Source organism: Callithrix jacchus, chromosome 1, assembly GCF_049354715.1.
Source record: "Callithrix jacchus isolate 240 chromosome 1, calJac240_pri, whole genome shotgun sequence".
NCBI classification, from domain to species: domain Eukaryota; kingdom Metazoa; phylum Chordata; class Mammalia; order Primates; family Cebidae; genus Callithrix; species Callithrix jacchus.
The window spans coordinates 190,957,317-190,980,827 of record NC_133502.1 but is presented as its reverse complement, the minus strand read 5'-3'; the positions used below and the strand labels follow the sequence as shown (position 1 = coordinate 190,980,827).

Sequence of the window (23,511 nt, the reverse complement as noted above, 5' to 3'; positions counted from 1 at the left end):
TATTTATGGACAGTGAAGTATGAATTTCCTGTCATTTTCACATGTCATAAAATACTCTCATTTCTTCTCCAATAATTACAAAATGTAAAAAATATTTTTAGCTCATGGCCAGTACAAAAACAGTGAGGCAAATTGTCCATGGCCATAATGGCAACCTGGGCTTCTGACTGGGGAATGGCAAATGAATGTGGCCATAAATAGTGGCTTAAAAACAACAACAACAAAAATCAATGGGAAGATAGGGCCTGCACCCTTTCCACATTTCAGTTCCTTGAGTGCCAACTCTTCTAGGCTCAGGCTTTAACTGCCACTTACCATCTTTCCCTTCCTCCAAACTTGTTTCCTAGCTCCCTATCCCATGTCTTCACTCTCAAAGAATGAACTTATCACCCAACCACCTGCTCAAGTCAGAAACCTGGTTGTATCTTGGACTTCTCAATGCTCCCCCACCCGTTTAACATATCTAATCAACATTAAGTTAAACTAAAGCCTCTCTCAATTCATTCCTTCCCCTTTACCACCACTGCCCCGCAGCAGGTTCAAGTCCTCATTACCTCCTATTTGGACTATTTTCGTGCCAATTAATTGGTGCCGCATATATCCTAATACCTCACATTCATTCATTCTCTTAGAGGCAGCCAGTTCCATCTCTGAACAAGTGGCTTCCCACAGCTGTGTTAGAACACACACGTGTTTCTACAAGGTGTGAGGGGTGCTGCAAGTAGTTTATCAATCATTTAATGGGGGGAACCCCTCCAATATTAATAAATGAGAGTTGACTCACTGCACTATGCCTTCTGAAATAGGCTCAAAACAAAGAGTGGTAGCCAATGTCCTGCGATGGCCCGTAACCCCAGGTATGCTGATGGATTAGGTGCTGCTCTCAACTGTCTTCCAGTGACAACACCCAAAAACTTTAACTTTTACTGAGCTAGAAGCTTTTCCCTGTTGGCTTTGACTCCCCATTGGTGCTATTTCAAGAACAAATTTCACTGAACAAAATACATGACAGATAATTACCAAGGAACTGTTAAGTGACAGGCACTAGAGCCCTTCAAATTTTTGAAGACAGTTAGTTTCCTGAGGTTCCCAAGCAGGAAGCCTTTCCCTGGGAGCTCAAAGACCCCAGGTGTTTAAAACTTCCTGAGTTAACAAATTCCTTGCCCAATCTGGCCCAAACTCCACATGGTACATGCCGGTTGCTCCTGCTTCCTTTCCGTAGTGTGGTGCAGGAAGTGTAAATTCCTTCCTGGATACTATATGTCTATTAACACAGTGTAAGGTCATCTTAGGCTGATAAACTCTCATTAGAGCCAGCCATCACTCTAACATCATTTTTTGTTTTTAATTGAGACAAGGTCTTGCTCTGCTGTTCAGGCTGGAGTACGGTGGCACTTCTGGCTCATTTCAGCCTTGAATTACTGGGCTCAAGCAATCCTCCCGTCTCAGCCTTCCGAGTAGCTGGGATTACAGGCCTGAACTATGGTGCCTGGTGCCTAACATCTTTTTAACAAGGATAAATTTCTATGTCCAACCTCTTCCATTATATAGTTTTTGCAATTGGGCTTTTAAATCCTAAACTTAATCCTAAACTTCATCCCTGTTAAAGCTGAATGATTACATCAATCCCTCAAACTCTTTCAATTCTATTCTAAAATCTAACGAAGGTGGATATTAGCTTCTACCTTAAGTGCTTTCTATTATTTGATACCTGGGTAGCAAGCCAGCTCTAGCTATGTCTTCTCATAACCTCCACTTGAGATCTGTCCTATTCTTCTGAGAATTCTCACTTTCTTTTTTTTTTTTTTTGAGATGGTGTCCCGCTCTGTTTCCCAGGCTGGGATCTTGGCTCACTGCAAACTCCGCCTCAAGGGTTCAAGTGAGTCTCCTGCTTCAGCTTCCTGAGTAGCTGGGATTACAGGTGCGTGCCACCACACCCAGCTATTTTTTTTTTTTTTTTTTTTTGTATTTTTAGTAGAGACGGGGTTTCACCTTGTTGGTCAGTCTGGTCTCGAACACCTGACCTCATGATTCGCCCGCCTTGGCCTCCCAAAGTACTAGGGTTACAGGTGTGAACCACCGTCTGGCTCTCACAATTTTTTTTTAAATGGTGGAGAATACAGGAAGAATATACAATTAATATACTACTTCTCTAAAATACAGAAAAATCTCACTTCAGTCCTCTACACAACCAGGGACTTGGTACCAACGGTCTTGTCTTTGTGCTTCTAGCATCTATCTACTGCAGAAAGATGGGTAGATTCAGAGTGAAGGAGAGGTTGCCCGAGGAAGACACCATCTTTGGGAAGAGGAACATGTCCCCCAGTTATGTTCAGCTGAGGTAAGAGAAGAAGAAGATTTAGAGTACCAAGGTTGGGTCTCGGGAATAAAGATGAAGATGCGGCTGTAAACCTAGACCCAACACTAGAAAGGTGGGCCTCCCTCTGTTTACAGTCTAATATACCACAGGGACAACTGGTATTTTTTACTTGCTATCTAATTATTAAATCCCTTAGGAGACTGAGATGGCCTCTCATCTCCCCTTGGTATTATTTTACATTATTTTTTAACTGGAGGGACGGGAGGCAGGGAGAGTAGGGAGACTGTGAAGTTGTATTCCATTACACAGTAGGTACGAGAAAGTTCTCAATTGGAAAAAAAATTTTTGGTGGTGAATAGAAAGTTTGATTTTTAAGACTGGTAGAAGAAAGAAGAACGTGTTTGAGAATAGGTTTCGTATCCCTCCCAAATTTTTTTTCTGCAAGAAAAGATGCGTAACAGGTTTTCTGTTCCCCAACATCACTTATCATACAGAGCAGCTCAGTTCTACAGCACAACTAACACTTGACTCAGTAAGCATCAGTCTTGTGGCCAGGCCTAGAAACCCAATCACCACATTCCAGAAACCAGAGTCTGGACTGTCCAGAAAAATGCCAATTTTCTCATCTGTTGTCCCCATAAATCATCAAAAAGTCCTAAAAATATCAATACTTAAGTGCCCAAATTCTCTTCTAGACAGTATGCTGTACCATTATGGATAACACTATTTCTATGGTAAAGTATCATTTATATTTCAAGCAAGTAATTTACAAAAATCCTTCCACAATAAAGCCTACTTCTGGGCTGAAACTGAGGAAATGTACAAGGGCAGAATGCTATTCTTTGTAACCAATTAATTATAACTAATAATTATGGTTTTTTTTAACACATCACTACAAACTCCCAGACTACATTCTCCTTTGAAATGTCTTTTGGTTAGAAATTTATTATAGAAACGCCTAATTATCTGAGAATTTATTTTCCATAACTAAATTTCCTAACAGATTAGCACTCTCTTACTACTCTTTCATCGCTGTGTGACAGGCTTTGGCCTGGTAGTCCAATAAAACAAAACAATACAAAACAATGAAGAAACGAATCATTACAGGGCCTCCCATCAAGCCTTGACCTCTCTATCACCCTTATCCTTCTCTAAGTCATCATAGTCATCTCTAATTCCTTTCATCCAAGGCAATGATTCTCACTCAGGGACATGTACTGGGGTCACCTGCAGAGCTTTTCAAAATACATCTGCTAGGGCCATGGCCGGGGACTGTGTATTTTGACAATTTTATGCAAATGATCCTTATGCATATCTAACTGAGAAACACATATTTAGGTAGGCGAAGAGAGGAGCTATTTCGAAGAATTAACTCTCTCATTCTGAAAGGGAAATGAGCAAAAGTGTGACAATCACCAGACAAAACTACATGATCAAAATTAATAGGAGAGCAAGAAGCCAGAAAAACATGGACTACTAGGTTAAGAACGACCCGAGGGGCACCTGCTTCAGTTTACAAGTCACTATTTTATAACAGTTAAGCGACTCAAAATGTATTATCATTTAAAAAAGCATATTCCAAGTTCTAGCTCAGAAGGCAGAGTAAACATCCTAGGTGCAATATTCCATTATCAGACTCAATGCATATCACAGGTCAAGGTGGTTGACAGACTGTTGCAATTCCCATCTATAAATTAAAAGCTGGTGTTTGTTTTTTGCTATTATTCTAAAAAAAAAAAAGTTTTGAAAAGGTTCAATTCAAAATCATGACCCACATACTTTTTTTTTTTTTTTGAGACGGAGTCTCACTCTGTCACCTAGGCTGGAGTGCAGTGGCATGATCTCTGCTCACTGCAACCTCCGCCTCCTGGGTTCAAGCAATTCGTATGCCTCAGCCTCCCAAGGAACTGGGATTACAGGTGCCTGCCAAAATGCCCAGCTAATTATTTATTTTTAGTAGAGATGAGGGCTCATCAGTTTGGCCAGGTTGGTCTAGAACTCCTAACCTCAAGTGATACAGCCTCCCAAAGTGCTGGGATTAAAGGTGCAAACCACTGTGCCCAGCCATGATCCATATACTTTTTAAAACAAGGTATTTACTCTTTTGCCTCCTAGAAAATTTAAGGCCAACTAGAAACACTAATACAAGTATTTTCAATTTGTCATGACTGTTCTTCAGCGACTGCAAACAACTCACAGTAATTACTCTACGCTCACTCTCTATTCAGTGGATTGGAGGCTGAGTCAGCAACAGTGTAAAAGCTAAACACAAAAGGTTCTAAATAATTTAAAAAGAAAAAAAAAAGTCTTACCTTTGGTTTTTTGTTCCGTGACCTGCAAAATAAATAAACAAAAGTAAATGAGATTTGCTTTTTAATTCAGTACTATATTTTCAGACTACTTTAATTCTGATAACTCAAGCAATTCAAGCTGTCAGACAGATACACAGGCAAAGCTGAAATCCAGAAAAAGGAGCTAGGAGTCAGTTCAGACATGCTTCCAACGACTGTAGCCTTATGTCCAGTTATAATTTACATGACCACCATTCAGAAAAATAGTAAAACTTAAAAAAAAAAAAAAAAAAGGATTCCACTCATTATATGATGAGGTCCCTGTACTGAGAACGCTACTTGCATTTTGATTGCTATGACTAGAGAAAAATCACATGAATGTGTGTGGCCCAGAAGCTAAATTAGCCATAGACACAAAAAGATTCCCCTAAGAATATAGGCACAAACACTCAGTCTCAAATCTAAAAAGCAAAACCTCAGGGACTCATCATTAGAGGTATCAGACATCATGGTCGGAAAGCAGGATTCAAAACCAAGCCTTGTCACTTTCTGGCTATGTGACCCCCAGTTTTCTGTTATCTACTGAATGGAGGTAATAATAGTATATCCCTGCAAAGGACTACTGTAAGGAGTAAATCAGATATTCTATGCAGTGCTCAATAAATGTTTGCTGTTAGTATCAAGGCTTATATAAAATACCATGAAGTATATCAGTAACACTGAAATATGTAAATTTTGGACAAATCAAGGGGGCTCTGTTAAAAAAAAAACAACGTATTTCTTTGTATAGTAACTAATACATCTATGGAAATGATTAACCTAGAAGGCCGGACAGGCTGACTATAGTAATAGACTTTAGAGAGTTTGGACATGGTAATTAGGAGCCTTATGGAAAACAGCTTCTGATATTTTTAAGAGGGGAAAATAAAAAAGGGCATCTAATTTATAACAACAAAGCCACAAAGGTAATGCCCAAGCAAAACATCCAAAAGAAACTATGCCATCTTTCCAATAGTGGTTACATTAAATTATTGAGATCATGGGTGATTCTGATCCATTTCCCAACTGTTAATCTTCTAAAGCATTTTTATATTGATTATCTGACTTTTGTAATAAAAATATTCATATAGCAAAGAAGTTTGTTAATTTGTAGCTGGTAATCATACTGGATTACATCCATGGGGGTTCACGAAAACACGACCATCTTTTGAAGGAAGGTCCTATAGCTGACCAGCCTACTTCCCATGGATACCAGCACACTGAAAGATTCTAAATATGAGTTCAAAGACCTGCCTGTAGAACTTCCTGGTGTGTTTCCTACATTCCTGTGTTAAACGACAAGCTAATTCTATCATAGTGAATTTGTGGAACCCAGTGTCTGAAAATGAGTAACTGTTACAGAGCTCAATTCTACTGAAAATACTCTTGTATAATTTTTCTGTATCTCCACTTATCCAAGAATGAATGATGTATGGCCACATACCAATTCCTGAAGGCAATTTAGGTTTAATGCCATTGTAAATATTGCTTAGAATGCCATGCTGAAGATCAGTTATACATGAAGTCAGTGCCTTCCCATTGTAAGCAACAAACCCAAATAATGTCAGATATGTTTTATAATGTGGGTTCTGTTAAGAGCTGTCCCCCCAGATGGTGAAAAGCTGGATGATCAAAGCATGTGTTCTGCCAACTCGAAACAATGCTCCTTTAGCAGCATCAGCCTAAATGAATGTGAACAAAATCCTCTGACACCTCTCTCATGAATGGATATCTAACAGTTTACTCAGCAATGGCTCTTGGAAGAGCCAACTGCCACAACCATTGAACACAGGAAAAAGTTCATGCTTAATTTCTGTGTGGAAGTAATTTAGTTTCAGCTTTAAATACATGTCAGTTCTTCAAGAAAATTACGTTTCCACCTTCATTCTTGACCATTCACTTATTAAACTACTTCTGAGTGATTATTCTGCACCAGGCACTGCCCTAGTTACTGCCAATACAAATACAAATAAAACCAAGAAACTTACAGTCGGTCTAACAGTGAAGATGGACACAAAGAGATGATTCTAAAGCCCTGGGAAAGCAGCATGAAAGATGTGGAAGCCCTTAGAAGAGGCACCACAAATGTTCGTGGACTGAATGAACGAACGACTGACCACATGACAGACCTCTGGCATGTTCTCTACAATTCTTTGCATCATAGCACATTTTATGGCTCCTGGTTGAGGCGTTGTCTCTACAGTAAGGTTGGAAACCATGAAGATAATCACATGGTAAGCTTTGTGCTCTCCTTAAAACTGCTAAATCAGAATTTAATTCTGAAATTATGCAATGTTTCAATATAATAAAACAAGATCAAAGGCCATGCATCAGCCTGTATCAGCCTACATCCTGTGTCAAGCTGATCTAGAATATATTTGAGCAAAAATGGTAGAATTTTTGCTGTTCATAATTTATCACTTCAAGATTTTATATACGGTGATTTTCCCCTTTGCCATCACTTCTTAATGCAGATGCAAGCACAGAGGAGAGAGACTGTCCAGCTACATAAAACTATATTCTCTGCATAAACAGTCTCATTCACTCTCAAGTACATTCACACTATCTTTATTTTAAATCATTTTCCTCTGCGGAATCCAGTTAAAGTTTACAGATGCACATTTTATTAATCATTTTAGATATTGATATTCGTAGTTTAAGTAAACACTGCTATGTATGTTAAAAATGAAGAAGGAATATATACTCTCTAGATCACTGTCTGGCATCCTCTTCACAGGCTTTGCTCAAGTTCCTTGGTGCCCAGCCTATTAGCCGCCCATTTCCGCAGATTGCAAAATCTGATTTTTGTACCAATTTAGTAAATGAAATGTGTGAGTGTCCCAAGGAAAGAAAATTTTCACTCAGGTTTAATCTCACAGCACTCCAGTTGGAGGTGGAAGGCGCAATATGTGTGAGGCACAGGGACAAGAGCCCAGAAGCCACAGGGGCAATGATACGAACACCCCATGGCTGGTGGACCTGTATATTGCAACCTCAGTGACAAGGCATGTGGCCATGGACCCATAGGCAAGTACAAAAAAACCTCTGGGCTGTTATCTGACTTCTATGTTTATTTTGGTGGGGTAAGAGGTAACACAAGATATCACTCTCTCATTGCAACCTCCACCTCCTGGGCTCAAGTGATCCTCCCACCTCAATTTCCCAAGTAGCTGGGACCACAGATGTGCACCACCAAACCCGGCTAATTTTTTTGTATTTTTTTGGTAGAGATGGGGTTTTCATGCTGGCAAAGCTGGTGTCGAACTCCTGGACTCAAGTGATCTGCCTGCCTTGGCCTCCCAAAGTGTTGGGATTACAGGCATGAGCCGAGGCACCAAGCAATCTGGCTTCTTTATTCACACTTTTCACTCCAGAATTTTAGGCAATTCTAACAAACTCAGATGAGAAGCAACATATTTGAAGCAGGTACCCTGACAGCATGAAGATGTGATGGAGAATCTACCATTATTAATAGAAACAAACACAATTAAAAGCAGACAAAATCTTAAAGAGCACAGCAGTCTATTATAGGATCAAATAATAATAAATGTTCCTTTTAAATAAGTTATGAAGAAAAGATAAAATTACATTTCATATATTGAACACGGCAGGGACATATGCTTTTCAGTTCAGAAAATATTTTCAGGATTTTTCTTATGCTGATACTAACACTTGATTATTTCAGTAATTCAAAAAACTGAATTATGAGAAATGCTATATCCAATAATGCTGGAAAAACGTGCAGTGGCTTATGTTTGATTGCTTTGACTTGTTCTAAATCTAGAGTTTCCTCTGAACCTTGTCACAGTTGCTTCCTCCCTAAACTTAGCTTCAATAGCTAGCACCATGGCAGGGACCCTCAAACCTATCCCACACTAGGTCCTGCTTCCCAAATGCTTCACGCAGCGGTGACAATAACAGGCAGAAAATCACCATGCCTCCAAAAAAAGCACCAAAGCTACCCCTGCTGAGCCAGAGATCAAGTTAAGAGATGCAAAAAGAATGGTAAGGTGCGGGAAGCAGGTAAGATCAGACAATGGCCAGGGCAGAGGGGCATGCTCTGAAGCAAACGGGGAGGGCAGGCGCATTCTAGCCACTCTGCCTTGGACAACTCTGCCGGACAAACCGCTCACCTGAGACCTTACAGGAGACAGCCATCAGCCCTCTGCCTTATACTTTTAGCATCTCTTCTGTTTTCTCTAAGCAATTCCTCAAAACCATGCAATGCCTTATCCTCCAAAGCACTACATGGGCTCACTAGATCCTTTCCAAGGGGGTTTCTACATGGAATTCTCCAAAGGTAGACTCATCCTCATCTAGACAACAGCACGATGGATAAACTGAAAAAACACTGGAGCAACCTCCAGCCAGTTTTTAAAAGTTATTCTGTAGACTTGCTTAAGAAAATGTAGACTAAATTAATATACAAATAAGGAAATACAACAAGAGTTGAGAGTCTGAAAACTCTCCTGCTTTTCTCAATACTGTTTACTGTTGTTTTCAACAAATCAGCTACAGTATTATTTAACCTCTACTTTATGGTAACAAATGCAGACCTTGAACTTTCTCCTGCCTCTAAATATGAAAACTTTTAAGTAAACTAACGTCTCAAGTACCATTATTGAGATATTGGGTATTCAAGCCAAGACAGTTTCTTATTCTGGATGCCTAGCAGATAGAAAGACAGACTTAATTAATGAAACTCACCTTCTGAGTGGCTTCTTTTTTCTTTTTATCCTCTTTCTTCCTTTTCTTGTCTTCCATTAACTGTTCTTCCCTTTCTTGCTCCTTCTCTCTGTTAAAGTAACATCATAGCAGAAGGTCATACATCTACAGTCACAACCCATTTCTGTAGCAAAGTAAATGCTTGTAAACAGTGTGCAACACGGCACGTTGCCTCTGAGTAGAACATAGTATTTCATTTAAACCAAAAAGATGCATAAAACTCACATTTAATTATTCCCACATCTTGGTTTGTCACCCCTTTTGCAAAACGTGACATTAAGTTTAGTTTCAAAGACGCCTATTAAGGTGAGCTTTTATACTACCTACCTAAAAGAATACACACACACACACACACACACTTAATGAATTTCCATTCAGCAAAGGACCTGATTTGAATATGACAACATCCAGATGGCTTTTGAGCAGTATTCCTCCACAGATAATGTAGAATATATTAACTCAATTATGGGACATACATATTTATCCTAAGTTAGATGTTTTCCCATGACATATTCAGAGTGGTGAACATAAAGCTCTATATTCTGTATTCTAAACTTTTTCTCTGTATTTATTAATACTATATGTTTTATATATTTTCTACTTGTGTTTTTAAGGCAGGCACTGAGAGTCCTATAAATCAGTGTATTCCAGGCCTGGCGTGGTAGCTTATGCCTGTAATCCCAGCACTCTGGGAGGCCAAGGCAGACAGATCATCTGAGGTCAGGAGTTTGAGACCAACCTGGTCAACATAGTGAAACCCCACCTCTACTAAATATATGAAAATTAGCCAGGTGCAGTGGCATACTCCTTTAGTCCTAGCTACTTCGAGGGCTGAGGCAGGAGAATCACTAGAACCCAGGAGACAGAGATTGCAGTGAGCTGAGATAGCGACACTGCACTCCAGCCCAGGCAACAGGGCCAGACTCAGCCTCAAAAATAAACAAACAAACAAACATATTCCCTATTGGGTGAATTCACTATTACATTTTCCTGTACAGATGAACTAATCAGGTTAATGATATACAATTATAAACATTCTAGTTAGAGAAATATTCTGAATCTTAAGAAATTAAGAGGGCCGGGCGCGGTGGCTCACGCCTATAATCCCAGCACTTTGGGAGGCCAAGGCAGGTGGATCACGAGGTCAAGAGATCGAGACCATCCTAGTCAACAAGGTGAAACCCCGTCTCTACTAAAAATACAAAACTTAGTTGGGCATGGTGGTGCACGCCTGTAGTCCCAGCTACTCGGGAGGCTGAGGCAGGAGAATTGCTTGAACCCAGGAGGCGGAGGTTGCGGTGAGCCGAGATTGTGCCACTGCACTCCAGCCTGGGTAACAACAGCGAAACTCGGTCTCAAAAAAAAAAAAAAAAAAAAGAAATTAAGAGAATATAATTTACAGCACACACTTGAAAACTAACATTTATTGGAATGCTGTCAATTTTCACTCTATGTATCACTTGGGAAAAACCATACACTCAACCAACCACCTTAACTTCAAAGCTCACAGTGGGAAACCCCAGACTCTATGCTTACGTAATTTCATTGCTAGGAGAGTTAAAAGATCTAGTTCCCAGGTCCTCACAAATACCGAACAGATAACAAACCCATGGTTTCACAGATACCACCTAGAATAAGGCCAAGTTACAAGTGAGTCAAATTAAAGGTTAAGTGAATAACAGGTTAAGATGGTTCCTGAAGGACTCAAGTTTGGGAAGCAGAGATCTAGTTTAACATACTGAAACTGTACAAAAGGAACCATGGATGAAAACTGAGGGGGGTTCCTGTGAATACATAATAATGTTTTATTTATAGAAAAAAGACTTAAAAAATTATTTTACCTACATGTTGTCACTTTGTCCACATTCAGATATTAGCCTTTCTCCTGCACCTCTGGGTTTAAAGATATAAAAGCCTAACATGCAAAATCCACACAACCAAGGACAAAATTTTACTGAAATTTCCTTAAGGCTGGATTTCTTTGGAGTCAGATTGTGTGCCTCTGTCTAGGTGTGAAACACGTGGAGAATATCCACCTGCAGCAGCAGGGTCCTCCTTTAAGAAAATGGATTTACAAAAACTGTTAAGATGGATGTTGACCATCTCAGGTAGACTGGCCACAGATTCTGTTCTATTTGGCTCTAAAAGCCTTTTGCTTCCTTGGGCTGCAAGTGGAAGGAATGGATGGGGTTCCTTGTGCCCAAATTGCTGTAATCTGGCTTCCACATTTTACAGTGAAACCAACTACAGAAAAGGAGCAACAATAGCCTGAATTTTCCTGTTTAAAGATTTGGCATTTACAAATAAAAAAGTTTTAGGTTGTCATTTTTTTTTTCTAAATCTAAAATTAAAAGTTTATTTTTAAAAATGCAATGTTGGCTGGGTGCAGTGACTCACACCTGTAATCCCAGCACTTTGGGAGGCCAAGGGGGGTTGGATCACCTGAGGTCAGGAGTTTGAGACCAGCCTCACCAACATGGTGAAACCCCATCTCTATTAAAAACACAAAAATTAGCTGGGTGTGGTGGCAGGTGCCTGTAATCGCAGTTATTCAGGAGGCTGAGGTAAAAGAATTGCTTGAACCTGGGAGGCAGAGGTTGCAGAGAACCGAGATGACGCCACTGCACTCCAGCCTGGACAACAAGAGCAATACTCTGTCTCAAAATAACATAAAACAAAATGGAATAAGTTTCAGTGAACCACATTCTTCAAAAACAAACGAACCCTTTCAAATATTTTCCCTATAAAAAGGCTATTCAGGGAAACAGACTGAAATTCATGCTCAACAGAAGTAAATTCATTTCTAAAACAAATATATTTCAAAGCTTTCCAGGAGATAGGCCATACTTGCACCCCGTTTTTTGTTTTGTTTTTTATCATTCATCTTGGTAGGATTGAGTCTTCTCTTTAAATTTCACTTCCTTAGGAAGAATCTACTTTGCCAATCCGGCTTAAAAACCTGCCATTTACTTTATAATAAATCAAATAGTGTGGGTTTCACCTTTCTTCTAATTCAGTTGTGTTCTCTATCTAGGCTGCATATTAGCACCATTTGAGGAGTTTTAAAAAAATCCCTGTTCTGGGTCAGAGCCCAAGCAGAGAGCAATGGGCATCTACACAGAGAAGGCATCCATGGGGGTGGTGATGGAGATGGGTTACATACAGGAGACTGATGGACTATTTAAGTATATTAAGAATAATGACACCCAGGTTCCTCACTGTTGAGAAAGTAAGTTACACAAATGGAAGAAAAGGGAGAAAACTCAAATGAACTCTGTGGGGTTGGATCTAAATTACTGGCATGAACTCATAGTTTTCAATATATATAGACATAATAAGTATTAGCTGTAACTTTGTGTACATATTTGAGTATATATTCCTACACACACTCACATACACTTGCATACACTCTTATTCCCTTAGCTCTGTAACTCTGAGGGCTAGAGAACAAGCAACATCCAAATAATGAACGCACTTAGCACCCTCTTCTGTGGCTTCTAAATACCATTCTTCACTAAATAAACCAGAGTTCTCTGGAAAAAGAGCTAATTCTCGGGGTAGGATAAGAAAAGTACAAGATGAACTTGGAATGTACGTTTGCCAAGAAGCAAAGGAGTGCTCCAAGTATGATGGGATCCATCTAATGACCACAAAAGACAGTGTGAAGTGCTCCTACAAGCTAAATTTGGAACAACATCAGCATCAAAATAAATAATTATAGTAAGAGACTATAAGCCATTGTAGAAAATAGGAAAACACAAGTTCATACAGAGATAAATAAGCAAATGAATAAATTGAAATGATGAGGAATGGAATAGTAACATAGTTTCAAAGCATCTCCCCATAAAATACTTGTAATAAAGGGTTGAAAAGGTAATTATGTAAAGGAGAAGCCTGTCAAGATACCACCTTAATCAAGTAATCCATGTGAACATCGTCAGCAATGGCACAAATTTAAACTGTGAGTTACATGATAGATAAGAACACAGCATCAATTCTGCGATACCCCTTTTAAATGTGTATAACCTGAGTACCATCAAAGGAACCACCGGACAACTCCGCATTCAGAGACTGTCTACAAAATAACTGGCCTACAATCTTCAAAAGTTTTAAGGCCATGATAGTCAAGGAAAGACTGAGAAACGGTTCCAAATGAAAGGAGAATGAAAAGAAGTAACCCAAATGCAGTGTGTGGCAAATGTCATACCTTGAATGCAGCTGAAGTGGTAGCAATTATCACTGTGCTGATTTTTTCCTTTGATGATTATATTCTGGTTCTACACCAGAAGGTTCTTTTTGTTAGAAATATACTATACTATTGGTGAAAAGGCTACAGGTGACTGAGCATTGGATCAGCAGTTAATTCTCAAATGACTGGGGGGGCGGGGAGGCTTTTTAAAATCATACGGATTCAAACTCTGTAAGTTCAAGACTGTTTCCAAAAACAAAAGATAATATAAACAACAAACACAAAACTATTGCCCAGGCAGCACCCCAGATCAATGACATAGAAATCTCCAGGAATTTTCAGAGGTCTCTCCAAGTGGCTTTAACATGTGGCTAAGAAACTGCTCGAAATTCTTGTTTAAACCTATACTTGAAAACATTATTACCTGATTTATACCTCAAAAATCAAACCTTTGAGCCAAGGAAGTTGAGGCTGCAGTGAGTCATAACTGTGCCACTGCACTCCAGTGTCAGCAACAGAGTGAGACCCTATCTCTGCCTCCCCCTCTGCCCATGCAAATACCAGGTGATTAAGTGGGTCCTACTTGATCATCAGTTGCTTCTTCTTCATTTTTTTTTAGACAGTGTTTCGCTCTTGTTGCCCAGTCTGGCATGCAATGGCACTATCTCAGCTCACTGCAACCTCTGTCTCTTGGGTTCAAGCAATTCTCCTGCCTCAGCCTCCCCAGGAGCTGGAATTTACAGGTGTCCGCCAACACACCCAGCTGATTTTTGTATTTTTAGTAGAGATGGGGTTTCAACACATTGGCCAGCCTGGTCTTGAACTCGTGACCTCAGGTGAGCCACCCGCCTTGGCCTCCCAAAGTGCTGGGATTACAGGCATGAGCCACCACGTCCAGCCGATCATCAATTGCTTCTAAGTACGAAGGGCAAAAGAAATCATTTGTATTCTCTCTCATCTCTAAATACACAGCCAGCTGTAAAACACATCACTTTCAAATTGTTATTTAATTCATTCAACAAATTCAGTTATTAAGTACTTACTGAGTCTCTACTATAGCTTCCCAGGCAATACTATGAGCACTTCCAATTCCCTACTTTGTGCCAAGAATGGCTTATAGGTGCACCCAGCTTCCAGGAACATATAGAATACAAAGCCCCTCAAACTCCTTACAGCCCAGCCTGGGACCCCTGCTGGTCCAGTCCAACCTCATTCATTTACCCCAGTGTGCTGTACAAATCTTTTCTGTGTGTCTTGACCTGAAAAGGTTAGGAAGCATTGTCTAGGAAAGTTGGGACTTTAACATTGTCTCTGCAGGGGACAAATGTGTGGGAGGTACTATGTGGGTAAGCAAAAGATAAATCAAATGCAAACACCATAATCTAGAATAAATAGGTAAAAAGCCAAACTACTCTTGAGAACCTCACAGGTGAAGAGAGACTAAAACAGTGTTTTCTTCTTAATTTTTTACAGTAACAGTAGAGAAAAGTAGAAGTGACTTGTACCTGCATAGAAAATACCCAACATTCGACCAGGCACAGTGGCTCACACCTGTAATCCCAGCACTTTGGGAGGCTGAGGTGGGCAGATCATGAGGTCAGGAGTTTGAGACCAGCCTGGCCAACATGGTGAAGCCCCATCTCTACTAAAAATACAAACAAATTAGCCAAGCATAGTGGTGGGTGCCTGTAATCCCAGCTACTAGGGAGACTTAGGCAGGAGAACTGCTTGAACCCAATAGGTGGAGGTTGCAGTGTGCTGAAATCATGCCACTGCACTCCAGCCTGGGCAATAGAGCAAGACTCTGTATCAACAAAAAGAAAAAAGAAAAAGAAAATACCCAATATTCCCATAAGCTGAGGCATAGCAAGACAGCCCTGCGCGCAAGTTCAGAATGCCAAAGAGCAACGATGACATTCCTAGGAACCTGCTGCAACCCAGAATCGAACCCTCCAATGGTCCGAGATCATGCAAAGGAAAAGCTAAGAGCTTGGAGCATCTGTACTGGCATTTAAAGCCATTCACGGTACAATTCTAGCTTTTACATTTTCCTCATCCATTCTGCATGCCTGACATAACAACCATCCTCTTTTTTTTTTGAGACGGAGTTTCGCTCTTGTTACCCAGACTGGAGTGTGATGGTGCGATCTCAGCTCACCGCAACCTCCGCCTCCTGGGTTCAGGCAATTCTCCTGCCTCAGCCTCCCGAGTAGCTGGGATTACAGGCATGCGCCACCATGCCCAATTATTTTTTGTATATTTAGTAGAGACTGGGTTTCATCATGTTGACCAGGATGGTCTCAATCTCTTGACCTCGTGATCCACCTGCCTCGGCCTCCCAAAGTGCTGGGATTACAGGCTTGAGCCACCGCACCCGGCCAACAACTATCCTCTCTACTGCCCATCACACCACTAGTGGCAAGTCCTAGCTCAATATCCACTTGCATCAACAGCACCATCCCTAGTAACTCCAACTCTAGAGAAACTCGCCTTCTTATGTAGACCCCACAACTATTGCCCGCCTCTTGTATGGCCCTTAAGGTGTCTCAAGGCAGATGACAACAGTCATTGGTAGCATGAGAGCACCCGAAATGATTTTCTGCAGCATGGCTGCTTTTACCAGGGGTGGTAACAGGCACAGACCGGTAGGCACAAACTGACTTGGTTCCCTTCTACCAGGATGCCCAGGAACTGACTCAATTCCTTTAACAAACATTTATTGTCTAATATGAGCAAGGCACTTTCTTTTTCTTTTTCTTTCTTCTTTTGAGTCACTCTGTTACCCAGGCTGCAGTGCAGTGGCATGATCTGAGCTCACTGCTACCTCTGCCTCCTAGGGTCAAGCAATTCTCAAGCCTCAGCTTCTCGAGTAGCAGGGATTACTACTACCATGCAGGGATTACTATTACCACCACCATGCCCAGCTAATTCATGTATGTTTAGTAGAGGTGAGGTCTCATCATGTTGGCTGGGCTGGTCTCAAACTCCTGACCGCAAGTGATCGCCCGCTTTGGCCTCCCAAAGTGCTGGGAATACAGGCATGAGCCACCACACCTGGCAGAGCCAGGCAATTTTTCTAAGCACTGGAGATATGGCAGAAACAAAACCGAGCTTTGGCTCTCAGGCAATTTACATTCCAGTGAGGGAAACAGGCAACAAATGAGTGAAATATACAACAAGGTATACTTATAAAATACACAGTTGAGGAGACGCCCAGGAGAGGACGTCACCTGACAAGAGAAGGACAGAGGTGGGGGAAGGGCAGCACCTTCTACATAATGTTTAGAAAAGGCTTCTGATACAGTGGTATAAGAATGGAAACTCGGCTGGGCATGGTGGCTCACGCCTGTAATCCCAGCACTTTGGAAGGCTGAGGCAGGTGGATCACGAGGTCAGGAGATTAAAACCATCCTGGCCAACATGGTGAAAACCCGTCTCTACTAAAAATACAAAAATTAGTTGGGTGTGGTGGCATGCACCTGTAATCCCAGATACTCATGAAGCTAAGGCAGGAGAAATCACCTGAACCCAGGAGGCAGAAGTTGCAGTAAGCTGAGATCACGCCACTGCACTCCAGCCTGGGCCACAGAGCGAGACTCCATCTCAAAAATTAAAAAAAAAGAGAGAGACTCATTGAGGTGAGAGAGGGTGAGAGAGAGAGAGAGAGAGAGAGAGAGAGAGAGAGAGAGAGAGAGAAAGAGAGAGCGAGAGCACGCATGTGCCACGGCTGAAGCCACTGAACACATGGGAAGGGGCACGAACCTTCCTCTTCCTCTTCTCCCTGCCCTACATACCTGGCACACACACACCGGAAACAGTAAGGCCTTCAAGTAAATGCATAATTAAAGAGCGAGCAACACTTTCTACCCTCCCTGGGGAGATGCATTTAAAGAACAGCCTCAAAACAATGAACTAAATCATCTAGTAAACGTATGCTGAGTGACTATGATATGCCAGGCACTGACTTGTGATGCACTGAGGATTTAAGACTGGGCAAAAGGATGGCTCCTGCCCTCAGGGAGCTGACATTCTAGATAGGAGACAGACAAAACACACACCCAATGCCAGGAAATGCCACGAAGACAAAAATGCTGGAAAAGGGCTGGAGTGTCCAAAAGGGAAGAAACAGGAAGAGGAGGTTGCTTTCCAAGAGGTGTCCACAGTGGGCATCTGTGAGGCGAGTACATCCAGACCCCTCCGTGAAGAAAGCCATCTAGGAGATGAGTGACCAGGCCAAGGGAAGAGTAAGTCCCAGGGCCTGAGATGGGAAAGGTCTGGGTTTGAGTTTGCAGGCAGGGAGATGGCTACCCCTACTTCTGCCCTCTCTCTGCAGCAAGCCTCCACAGGCACACACTCACACCTTCCCTGGTTTTCTGGGCTTCCTTGGTAGTTGCCCTCATCTACGCCAGAAGAACTGGGCATCCTGGCTGGAAGTTTCCCTTCCAATGCATCAGTTCCCTCAGTATTTCAGTGCTCACTTGATGCCAGGCACCAGGCTGAGGCTGAGAATTCAGCAGCAAACAAGACACAGTGCTGCTTGCCTTCCTGGGGCTCTCGGTTCCACTTTTCAAATAATTCTACCTCACCTTACAACCCAGACAGCACCTTCAGGGCAGGAACCTGTGCTCTTCTTGCTCTGTTTCCAGTCTCTACCATGCTCTGGGATACTCTGAGGAGAGCCTGCAGTGTCTTTGCTGTTTTGAAAGTACCAGAATCTTGGATGGGTCAACTCAAGCTTGTGATAATCCAGGTAAGAGATCAACTTTTTTTTTTTCTTGAGACAGAGTCTCTTGCCATCATTCAAGTGCAGCAGTGTGATCTCAGCTCACTGCAGCCTCCGCTTCCCAGGTTCAAGTGACTCTCTTACCTCAGTCTCCCGAGTAGCTGGGATTACAGGCATTTGCCACCACACCCAGCTAATTTTTGTATTTGTAGTAGAGACAGGGTTTCACCATGTTGGTCAGGCTGGTCTCAAAATCCTGACCTCAGATAATCCACCCAGCCTGGACTCCCAAAGTGTTGGGATTACAGGTGCAAGTCATTGCGCCTGGCCAAGAGATCAACTTCTTTCCACAAACAAGAGTTGTGACCAATGGTTCCTGTATGCATGACTCTGAGCCCATCATGCCTCAAACATGCAGGAAAGGCAGGGCTGATAATTTCACACTTGAACACTTGTATGCTGATGGGAGTGAAAGGATGATAAGAACCTTAACTCAGAAAAACAGCCAGGGCTCATCTTGACAGGAAATGGTTCTACATTCCCATGAGCATGTTCGTTTCCGTTAAGGTCTGGAAGACTGGCTGTAACAGCATCAAAACCTATTCCTGACACCCTGTGAACAGTAAGGATGGCAGCACCTTTGGTCCTAGTTCCAACTCCACAAAATTGAGGCAGACAGACATAAACAGGAACAGAGTCACCCAACAAAGGAACTATGCCAGAAGTAAACCAATACTGAAGAACTCCACAATAAAATGGAACAAACCATTAATACACCAACTTGGACAAATCTCCAGGGAATTATGCTGAATGAGAAAAGCCACTCCCAAAGGTTACACACTACAGATTCCATTTAGATAACATTTCTGGGATGACAAGTGGTTGGGTGCCAGAGGACACAAAGTGGGGCAGGGTGAGGCAGGAGTGGTTATAAAAAAGGGTGACTCGAGTGGCTCACGCCTGTAATCCCAACACTTTGGGAGGCCAAGGCAGGCAGATCACCTGAGGTCAGGAGTTTGAGACCAGCGTGACTAACAGGGAGAAACCCCATCTCTACTGAAAGAAAAATACAAACATTAGCTGGGCGTGGGTGGCACATGCCTGTAATCCCAGCTACTCGGGAGGCTGAGGCAGGAGAATCGCTTGAACCCAAGAGGCGGAGATTGTGACGAGCTGAGACAGCGCCACTGCACTACAGCCTGGGCAAAAGAGTGAAACTCCATCTCAAAAAAAAGGGGGGTGACACTAGTGACCCTTGTGGTGACAGAATGTTCTGTATTTGATAGTGGTGGTAGATACATGAAACCACATGATAAAATTGTACAGAGCTAAACACAAGCAATTAAATACAAGTAAAACTGGGGAAATCAAAATAAGATTGGCAGATTGTATCAAATCTGGGCTGTGACACTGTGCTCTAGTTCCGCAAGAGGTTACCATTGGTGGAATGGCATACGGAATCTTTCTGCATTGCTTCTGGCACATGAACCTACAATTATCTCAAAAATTTCAATTAAAAAAGAAGCTTCAAACATTGACTCGTCTTTTGTTCTCCTGTTTAAAAATTTTTCAAGGATTCCTACTTTAAACTGTTTTCTTTATGAAAGTCACTTAAGAGTCAAAAGGAATTTGATAAATTATTTAGTCCCCACATTACAGAATTAGATTTCCAAAAATATTCTAGAATCTGTTCTTCATCCTAACATGCTCAAATTGTTAGTTTAATTGATCAAGTATTCCTTGTCTTAAGTACATCAGGAATATGACTGATAACCACAAGGGTGTTTAAAATGCTCTTTCACAGAATTTTCAATACAATTATTTCCCAGGAACCTTAGCAGTGTACTAATCACTGAGCTATTATTTCACTTTGTGGTGGTATCTTCACAAGCTCAGTCAACACTAATTCCAAGCCCCTCTGGCCTATTTCCCAGACTCCTTCACAATTAAGAAATGGGGATGTGATTTATGCTGTGCCAGTAAGGTGCATGTGTGACTTTACCAGAGGATACACGGGGCACTCATCTTCTCAGGGAACATTACAGGGATGACATGGTCCTGGAGCCTACTCCTGTAACAGCAATTTCCTGAATGTGCAGGAAAAGAAAAATGCTCCCATGGGACCCTCAGTTCCATGGTGTGGTGCTAGGCAGCACCTGAGCCTCAGCCTCTCAAGTATCTGTGAGACAGCCTCACCACTTAATAAACCCAGGCACCAGTGAGAATGAATTCTACTATCTACTTACTAAGAACTCTGCCCAACACAGATTTAAATAGGAGTTTTCAAAATGCACCTAAGACATGTGAGTTGTATGAACATTATTTCCTTAGAAAACAAAAGGTAATCCCAGCAACTTATAAAACAGTAAGAAAATAACTAGCCTCAAAACCATTACCAATCACGACTAATTAAGGATTAATGACACCACATGCATATTCGGGGTAAGAAAAATTAACAAAGGAGTACAATGAAAAGAGTTAAGCAAAGTGCTCAAAGTAACCACTTAAAATGTTTTTAATTAAAATTACACACACACAGAAAGTATGTTGGAACATATCCATTCAGGCAGAGGAAATTACATAGTAGGGTACTCCAAATATCTATATTGGATTTGTTCTTAACATTTTTTCATCTGCTGGATCTGAGGGAATTTAATGGGATGCTAACGTAATTTGCACATATTAAATTAGCAGACAAGGCTAAATAGCACTAGGGCATAAAAATCATTCTGAGACCAAGTGGCTTATAAAAAGAAAACAATAAACATTAAACCTAAAAAGACTAAGGTAAATGTATTTTTTATTCATTTTAAGGGATAAAGAAATTTCTTCTGCCTTCAGTTTTATTAGGTGACATGTGATAGGTTAACACTTTTATAAGTTGCTAACAAAATGTAACACAGTTTCTTCTACATCGTGTTACCTTCCTTTCTGAGGTTGTATAGAGCAGTGCTTCTCAAACTTTAATAAGAATCTTGTTAAATGCAGAATCTTATTTAGTAGGTTATGGGACAGGGCCTACAAGTCACCACTTCTAACAAGCTGCTGGTCTCCAGATCTTACTTTGGGCAACACACAAATACGCACTTGGTTGTTTCTTTTCAAGAAAATATAGAATTGTAGTCATTTCTTAGTTAAAAATCTCATTCATATCAAGTATATGCCTCATTATTTTTATCTGTGTTTCGATGCCAAATTACAGCATGACCTTCATGAAGTTTTTGTTTGTTCTGAGACAGGGTCTTGCTTCTATCACACAGGCTGGAGTGCAGTGATGGGACATGGTTCAGTGTAGCCTCAAACTCCTGGCTCAAGCGATCCTCCTGCCTCAGCCTCTCAAGTAGCTGGAATTACAGACATATGCCATCATGAGCGGTTAATTTTTAAATTTTTTGCAGAGACAGGGTCTTGCTATGTGGCCTAGGCTAGTCTTGGAATGTCAATACTCCTGCATCAGCCCTCCAAGTACTGGGATTACAGCTGTGAGCACCACATCGGCCTGTGAAGGTATTTTAGATTAAACAACTCATGTAGTGCTGACTTCATGAAATTCTACTGAAACAATGACATTAGGAATAGCTAGGATCAATCTGTGCATGTGCCGGCAAGAATAACTGCCAGCTGGATGACAGCAAATGAAAGGCACCAGCCATCCAAGGGTGCCATCAACTGTAGGGTGAATGCAGATTTCAGAGATGTCAAATGAGTAAAAGAATGTGTGGCTCAGAATCAATGAAATATAGCAATAGACTTTTCCAGACATAGCCTCTGACTATTTTAAGGCATATGCAAGGAATTGGCTTGTCTAGAATTACTCAAACCAAATAAAGTAAGGTTTTTTTTTTCTTTGAGACTGAGTCTTGCTCCATCACCTAGGCTGGAGTGCACCAGCGCAATCTCTGCTCACTGCAACCTCCACTTCCCAGGTTCCAGTGATTCTCCTGCCTCAGCCTCCAGCGTAGCTGGGGCTATAGGAGTGTGACACCACACCCAACTAATTTTTTATTTTAAGTAGCGACAGGGTTTTGTCATGTTGGCTAGGCTGGTCTCGAACTCCTGACATCAAGCCATCTGCCTGCCTTGGCCTCCTAACATGCTGAGATTAGAGGCCTGAGCCACTACTCTCAGCAAGATACTTTAAAAAACTTGTTTTTACTTTCCAAAATTCTATATGGCAAAAACTGTAACCAACAATTTCAAGGATTTTTTCCCTGAAGAGAATTTCAGGGTTAGAATGGTGCCTGAAGAACATTAATCTCATGCTTTACATACTCTGGGGCTGGGCAGCTCAGCCAACTCTAACAAAGAGAGATGTGGCTTCCTACTCAAACTTAGTGCAGCTGGGTAGGAAGTTCTTCATGTTGCCTTGAGAAATACCTCCTGAGAGCTTCGACTCCCTGGTCCTAAAACTTCTTTTTCAGATCACATGGAACAGATATCTAAGTATGTCCAGTTATCCATGATGCATCCCTGAGACATTCTTGGTTCCTTCACACATTCCACTCATGACCTGATTTTCCATCCCCTTACCACTGGGATCACTGTCCCTTAAACATGTTTCAGTTTGTCGACCCTCATCCATTCCCTGGGCAAGGCAACACCAAACAGAGTAGGCCTGCCACTTAGTTGTCCCATGTGATACACCTCTGCTAATACTGTTAAATAAGTCACTTGCTTTCTTGGAAATCACATCTTACTGAGTTAAACCACCTAATACACCTATTTTTTCACAGTATATTGCCAAGTCACTTTTCCGTGACTGAATAATAATACATCTCTATTAATGCCCTCAGTGCCAGACTATCAAACTTCCAAAATCACCTCTCCCAATCTTCTCTGCACTGCAAGGAAAGGCCTGGAACTTTGTTTTCCAGAATCCCATTCCCCGTAGGGTTCCAGGTTAGCTGCCACCAAGGAGAGGTACCCTCCTTAGATCTGGAAAGCAGAAAAGAAGTCAATATTCTCTAGAAACAGTTGCAAAAAGACACATAGGTAATAATAGAGAGGCAGGACTTTCTGATTCTGCAGCAGCTTCTGGATGATCTAAAGCCATAGCTGCATGCAGCTGACATCACTGCTCCTCTAGCAAGATGCACTCTAATTTTATCAACAACAGGAGCCTTCCTGAATTTCTTTCATCAGACTTCCAATGGTTGTGTGAACCTTCGACTCCCTATATTAAAATCTTTCCTATTTGGAAAGTCAAATGGAGCCTACCAAATGG

At 41.4% G+C, this 23,511-nt stretch overlaps 1 long non-coding RNA gene across 40 annotated transcripts in view; it reads right to left on the bottom strand.

The window, feature by feature from the left end:
- The window catches only part of LOC103790844 (trinucleotide repeat containing adaptor 6B), a 275,430-nt gene that overhangs the window by 70,448 nt on the left and 181,471 nt on the right, over window positions 1-23,511 (bottom strand). For all 40 annotated transcript variants that reach the window (XR_008474080.2, XR_013521083.1, XR_013521104.1 and 37 more), the window contains 2 exons: window positions 9,358-9,445; window positions 4,633-4,654 (listed from right to left, as the gene is read on the bottom strand). This is a non-coding gene — a long non-coding RNA (trinucleotide repeat containing adaptor 6B). The remainder of the gene's footprint in view (window positions 1-4,632; window positions 4,655-9,357; window positions 9,446-23,511) is intronic.